Source organism: Sprattus sprattus, assembly GCF_963457725.1.
Source record: "Sprattus sprattus genome assembly, chromosome: 12".
Classification (NCBI taxonomy): domain Eukaryota; kingdom Metazoa; phylum Chordata; class Actinopteri; order Clupeiformes; family Clupeidae; genus Sprattus; species Sprattus sprattus.
In genome coordinates this window covers 16,308,905-16,316,035 of record NC_137910.1, presented here as the reverse complement: position 1 = coordinate 16,316,035, position 7,131 = coordinate 16,308,905, and the positions used below count along the sequence as shown (strand labels likewise).

Genomic DNA, 7,131 nt, shown 5'->3' with positions numbered 1-7,131 from the left:
AGTGTTATATCCACACACGAGAAAGTGAGAAACTCGCTGGACAATCCTGATTGTGATGGAGGTCCGAACACCTGAAAATGAGAGCACACAGGGACAGAACTTACTGAGGGTCTAGGAAAGTACCAAGAAAGCTCCACTATGGAAGCAGACTCAGACTAACAGATCAGAAAATACATTATTTCAGATAATATGCAGTCATATTACCCAAAAGCATATCCAGAGGACAGGTAATATAATTGGACAGTGAACGGGGGGGGGGGGGGGGGGGGGAGTTAAAGTGTCGTTATGCACAAGTACCCAGGATTCCATAGGTGTAAATCATTATATATCGTTTACTTGTGAATGATTTAGTGTCCCGACAGGCGTGTAGTGATTCACAGTAAATGGTGTGTAATGTTGATGTTGCGGTGCGTTACATTCGGAAGATGATTTAAGATCAACATGACAGACTGTAAACATTCCGCTTTCGAAATTGCTCGAGTCATCTGCGTTCTTAAAAACCCACCACACCACATGCGCGCGCGCAGGCGCATGCAGTGAAAAATAACAGGGTTCGCCACAGCCAGCAGGTGACCCTTGCGTTGTGCAATAATCGTACATCAACCACTCCACCTTCTGAAAACCGCTAGGCGCTAGACCTGCCCCACAAATGCATCCCAGTCTACACAAATCACCTATTAAGCCATTACAAACTATGTAGCTAATGGCTGGCCACGAATAAAATTACATGGCTATTGGGCAGATGAGATATGTGATTGACCCGCCCGTGACTGCCCTTCCGTGACCCGTCTCTCAACTGCCAGTTAGCCAACTTCGGCTACGGCGATCCTACGGAAGTCAGACCATTAATAATTGAATAATAGTGCAACTTGCTTTCCGCGTAAGCTTCGCTGAGAAATCTAACTGGAATATCGTGTCATGTGGCAGACGAACGCACATTTCAGTGACGTTCACTAGCTCAGAAGCTTGACACTACATTTTGCTAAAATAACTACATTTTACAGCAGCTGAAAGCGATAATGCTGCTTTTTCAGCACCAGTCTAAAAAAAGACAGCTGCCATTCAAATTAAGTGGTAATGTCACAAGATGCATGAGAGCTCAGATACCGTGGATTGGAAGCTGTGCTTTCCCCTTAAAAAATGTTATTTGACAAAAATGATGCACTAACTTGCATTAACAAATAATTGCGATATTGAGATCATGTCCCTCACACATTGACACTGATCTCTAAAATGAGTGTACAACGTCACGGTCACATTGTCTACACTCATTTTGTTCCAAAATGGTTAACTAACAATCCAAGCAAATCCTTTCAGGCTCAATGCTAAATTAGCATAGCAATCCGTGTGCACAATATCTTGTTGCATGCTAAAACGCTAGCTGGTTAGCTACCAAGCTCACAAACCTGCCAACCATGCTGGCTAGCGGATCGCAAAGCCCACGTACACCAGCTTGGTTAGTGCAGGCAAACGCTCAATAGAGCCTCCAGCAACTATCGCTAGCCAGCCGGCTAAGTCGGTTATGTTTTATGACTACTTCCGACAAGATGACTACCGAGAATTTATGACGACAAGTAAACATGGTAATTAACCTACGACCACAATGAATGAGACAAATCACAAACATTTATTTCTGGCAGCTAAATAACTCACCTCGATTACTAAGGTAGACTGGGCTGCCGCTTGATCGTGTTACCTAAACAGACGCCATTTTGTTACAATGTTGTAGTTTACATGAATCCGACATGACACTGATTATAACCCAATGGAGTCTCATTAAACGTTACCTTCGCACCCCTTCTCCCTCCCTAGAAACTTTAATATTGGTTAAAAAGGGCCACCTCAGATTTCTGGTTTGATATACTCAGCGTCAATCACAGGAGGTTAGTTCAACCCCCCCAGGAGTCTGTTGGCTGCCTAATCTGCCAATAATCACTTGACCCGCCTTTTAAGGTGCCGACATCTCCCTATCAATTTTAAGTAACCGAGGGCTGTCGTTTCTGGACGGGCGAGGTACATTGCTATCATAGCAGTAAACAACTAGCTCCTTTAAGGATGCTTCGGTTTATTGAGCATTGTAAATGCATTTAACGTTGCAATAAAACAAATTAAAGTATTTACAGTCGTCCCAGTTTGCCCGGGGCAACTTTACAAAATAGTAGCTTACGGACCAATTAATTGGAGCTTTAACACATCTTTAAAGACCTCAGTAACGGTTATACATTAGTTTTACCTGTCAATGCCAAGATTAGGCAGGCTATGATATAGAAAGCTAAATTATAATCTATGGAAATTAATGACATCGGTAGCCTTTTTATTGGAGTAGGCTTTTTATTGGAGTAGGCTATGTTGCACAACCCAGGGCTATAGACTTAAAACATGCATTCCAAACAATTCCTATAACATCAATATTAGAAAACGATGCTCAGACATCACACATTATTTCAATTTGTAACTTCTCTGAGGGCTTATTAGCTATTCAGAGATCAAGTAGCCTATGATCTAGACAACGCAGATGGCTATCGTGTAATTTCTATAGGCTGCTGAAGCCACATCAACAACCCGTTAGTCTTTATTCAGAGGAACGCAAGGTTACATAGCATAGATTTAGGCTAATCAATGTATGGGTAGGCTACTGTTTGGACAACTTGACGGGAGAGGCTTTTCCAAACTAATGGTAAGCAGAATCACCCTCACAGCCTTGAAAAAAGCAATAAGGTTATGAAAGGAAAATGCCCGACAACGTTGGTAAGCGGACATCGAGCTGGCTGTTACCTTCAAGTTTTCTCTCGGTGATCTCTCTCCCCCTCCCTGCACGAAGTGTAATGCGTTAATCGGCAGGTCCTCTGATGAAAAATCCACAAGAAGGACGACCGTAATCCACAATTCTCATTTGATGAAGTGCTCGAGCGCACGCGACAGCTCTGAGGCTACGGAACCGGAGGGACACGTTCGCTACTAATTGAAAGGTTAACATAGCCCACAGAGAAAGCAGTGTGACAAAGTAGCACCCTCCCCTCTCCGCTCTCTGTTGACTGCCCGAGGACACCTCACCGTGGTTGTGTGTGTATGTGTATGTCACCTCCTTTAGCCTACTGAAAACACGCACAGAGAACACACACATTGCATTTCAGGCTACACACGACAAACCAAATATCCGTTTAAAGTAGGACACACGCGCCTCAGCTGTTTGATAGGCTACTTAAAACACGTCTTTCAAATGATTTTACTGGCTTAGGTTGACTCGCAGGATGACTTCAGTAGGCTACAGCTTCCTTTATCTTTGGCTTGCGAAGTGCAGCAGAAAATCAGTTCATAGCCAAATTAAAGGAGGAAGTCCATCAGATCAGGTCCGAGAGATCATGCAGCATTCTAATTAGACATACAGTTGTATAGCTTTATAAGATGTATGTAAGTCCACGTAGCTACTGCTGTGAAATGTAGATTGTTTCATAAAAAGAGTATCCTTCAGTAAATTACTCACACTAACACACACACACACACACACACACACACACACACACACACACACACACACACAAGAGTGCATGGCAGGGGATGGCGGGCAGAAGGATAAGGTTTGTGTGTTAGTGTAATCAACAGGTTAAATTTAAGTTTAAAATTAAGACAGAAACTATGCATCAGAACAGCCTAAACAAAGTTTAACTATGAGGGCATGTAGTCTGTCTACCAAATATACATCCGAGATCAAGTGAACAAACAAATGTTTACATGCACACCAATGTATGTTTGTGGGTAAAACTGCCATGATGACCAGATTACTTGATTAGTAAATATGCTGTATTTTAGATCAATATTTGTATCTATAGTTTATATACACAAAAGATACATAGGGGAATAACCCATCTGCTAATGACTCCACAGTCCTTCAAGTCAGCTTACAGTATTTCTTGGGACCCTGGACTGGACACACTTCTTAAAAAGATTTCGCCTCACTGGTTGTCATATTCTGTCATTCAGTAATCAATTCACCATTTTTTGAGTGATTCCCCATTACATAAGGGCTGAGCCCAGTGCTCGGGATCTGGGTCATGTCACAGGAGAGAGCAGGGCTCAATGCCAGCTTCATCTGCTCCTGGACCCATTCAGATCAAACGTGGACCTACTTGAGCTGAATCTGATCACCTAGACCATTCAGATCAAACATGGACCTACTTGAGCTGAATCTGATCAACTAGACCCATTCAGATCAAACCTGGACCTACTTGAGCTGAATCTGATCACCTAGACCCATTCAGATCAAATGTGGACCTACTTGAGCTGAATCTGATCACCTGGACTCATTCAGATCAAACGTGGACCTATGAATCTGACCATTCAGATCAAACGTGGACCTACTTGAGCTGAATCTGATCACAACAGATCCGACCCTGACTGCTGGTGTGTGCTAAGCTAAGTTGTGGAATGAATGGTAAGGTTAAAAAATGTCTGGGTCTTATTTTATTTTTTTAAATGCAAATATGGGAAAGATCCAGATACAGTTTGTACTTTAGGATGAAGGCCACTACAAAAACACCCACGCTGTTCGGACCAGCCCTAAAATAACTCTATGCTTCTACTACTGTAACAAAGGTGGAAAGGTGGTGGCTGAATTCCTTCAGACAGATCGAGCCAAACAACACCACGCCCCCAAATTGATTCCTCTTGTCTGCTTGATTAGCAGGTGCTGGTGTAGCCACAGTTCTGGTGTGGCCACAGTTGTGGTGTAGCAACAGGCTGCTGTACAAGGCTGTCCGAGTCAATCCAGGACCAATACCGAAACGGTGACCGGGCTGAGGTCATGCAGCATGTAGCAGTCTAATTCAAAGCCTATGGAAATCAGCTTCATCAATATCGTTGTTATTGTAGTTGGCTGTGCTGGGTTCTTCCTTTAATGCCAAACCTACTTTAAAGATGCATTACAAAAGGCTAAAGTTCCTTTAACATCATTGTTCAAAAATGAGAGCCCACGGTCCAGCCAGTATACACTGACCTGGTGCACCAGACACGGGGGGCCGACAGCCAATCAGACACAGGCGCAGCGGCGTGGGAATCGCCCGCAGTCTAGCCCCGTTGGCCAGATCGGTTTCGCGTCCGAGGTGACCTGACACCTGCGGCTGCGTGGCTGAGACGGGTTCGGCCTGTTAGAACATGAGGCCTGCTTTGCATGTCTATGGCGGTGCCTGGAGAGGCCTCTCTCTCTTTCTTTCTTTCTCTCTCTCTATCTCTTTCTCTCTCTCTCTTTAACTATCTCTCTCTCTCAGTGAGATGGCGGAGAGCCGGAGCTGACAGAGGAGAAACGCAGCCACTTGTCTTACAATCACTTCCCATCAGCCCCCCAGTGGAATGTGTTTTCTGGCTCTTGTCCAGGGAAACGCTCATCTAGCCTGGAAACCCTGACTGACTGTCGCCCGCTTCAAATGTTTGTTTCTTTAAACTAGATCAATCTTGAATTCATTATCAAAGAACTGCTACTCCACAAGGATTGAAAATGTCAGTGATACATGTTGAACTATTCCTGTTAAATTACTTAGGTTGTTTGTCTTCACAGGAGATTTCCAGCAGTTTGTCATAGACAAAAGAGGACCAGCATTAGTCTTTAGTCTACATTTCATCCAGCTAGTAGAAAGCCTGACACCCCTCAATAAATCAACTGGAACTAGTCTCCAAGCCACTGATTACCAGTGTCAGGGGGTTCATGTCTGCGTTTGTTTGAGTTATAATTCCCCCTTTAATTATTGCACAAGAGATGCCTGATCTTAACAAATGGGATAAAATATCTGTGCTATACTGTAACTCCATGTATCCTCAGTGTTGAGACGCTTGATGTGTGACTGTATAGCAAACCTAATCCTACATGTAATGATCAAACCAATATCAAGTACAGCGCTTTGGCTTGCCAGGCTTAATCCCAAACCCTGCGGGGGAACAGAGGGATTGGGTGTGACTATCCCAGCATGCTTTGGAGTCGGCCTCGTCAGGAAGGGAGCACCGAAGGGGAGACATTTCTCAAAACAGAACCTCAGACAGCTCTCATGCTGTTCAGTCCTGGGACTGTGTGTGTGTGTGTTCACGCTCCCTCACACACTACAGCTCTCCTGCTGTTCAGTCCTGGGACTGTGTGTGTGTGTGTGTGTATTCACGCTCCCTCACACACTACTGCTGTGCTTTGGTGTGTGTTGTGTTCACACTATTTAAACAGTGTGATGTTTTCTCTCTGGCGTGGAGATTCAGTGCGTGTCTCCACACCAAATTACTACGTGAGTGAAGTGTGTGTGTGTGTGCCCGTTTTCATTCTTGATAGCTGTCCGTGTGTGAGTGCCTTTTCACTATGATATAGTAAAGTGTGTGTGTCTGTTCACTATGATAGTGATGTGTGTGTGCGTTCACTATGAAAGTAATGTGTGTGTTCACAATGATACAGTAATGTGTGTGTTTTCACTATGATATAGTGATGTGTGTGTTCACTATGATACAGTGATGTGTGTTCACTATGACACAGTGATGTGTGTGTTCACTATGATAGTGATGTGTGTTCACTATGATAGTGATGTGTGTGTTCACTATGATACAGTGATGTGTGTGTGTGTGTGTTCACTATGATAGTGATGTGTGTGTGTTCACTTTGATACATTAATGTTTGTGTGTGTTCACTATGATACAGTGATGTGTGTGTATTCACTATGAAACAGTGATGTATGTGTAACAGTTGAATGTATGTATGAGATAGAGTAATGTAGCTAGGACTATATGGGGAGGGATAACTGTATGCACAGGGAACAGGATCTGGTAGATGAGTATGCAAGGATGAATGAATGAGACCAGAATGAATGTTGATCATATGCCTGGTGGGATTGCTATTGCTATTGTTGCACAGGTATGGATGTATGAATGGAGGAGCAGTTTGGTCAGGATGAATGCTGAGTGTTTGGTGTGATTGCTATTTGCACAGGAGTGTGGGAATTTACAGATTGCTATCTTTGCACATGAATGTTTGTTTGCTCAATACTATGTACAACAAACAAACACTGTCTGTCCAATAGTTTTTAGTGATCGTTTTCGTATCTGTGTTTTGTCTTGCCCATGTGATGAACTGGTTGTATGTTGTATGTTATTTCGTACTGAAGTGAT

The 7,131-nt window shown here is 43.5% G+C and overlaps 1 protein-coding gene across 1 annotated transcript in view; it reads right to left on the bottom strand.

Moving 5' to 3' along the window:
- Window positions 1-2,855, bottom strand: part of kat6b (K(lysine) acetyltransferase 6B) — a 36,954-nt gene extending 34,099 nt beyond the window's left edge. Inside the window, exons 1-3 of the mRNA XM_080849115.1 lie at window positions 2,776-2,855; window positions 1,654-1,696; window positions 1-71 (exon numbers count right to left, since the gene is read on the bottom strand). The exon at window positions 1-71 is cut by the window's left edge and continues 935 nt beyond it. The gene's annotated coding sequence lies outside the window, so the exon portion shown is untranslated. The remainder of the gene's footprint in view (window positions 72-1,653; window positions 1,697-2,775) is intronic.
- Window positions 2,856-7,131: the final 4,276 nt, after the last annotated feature.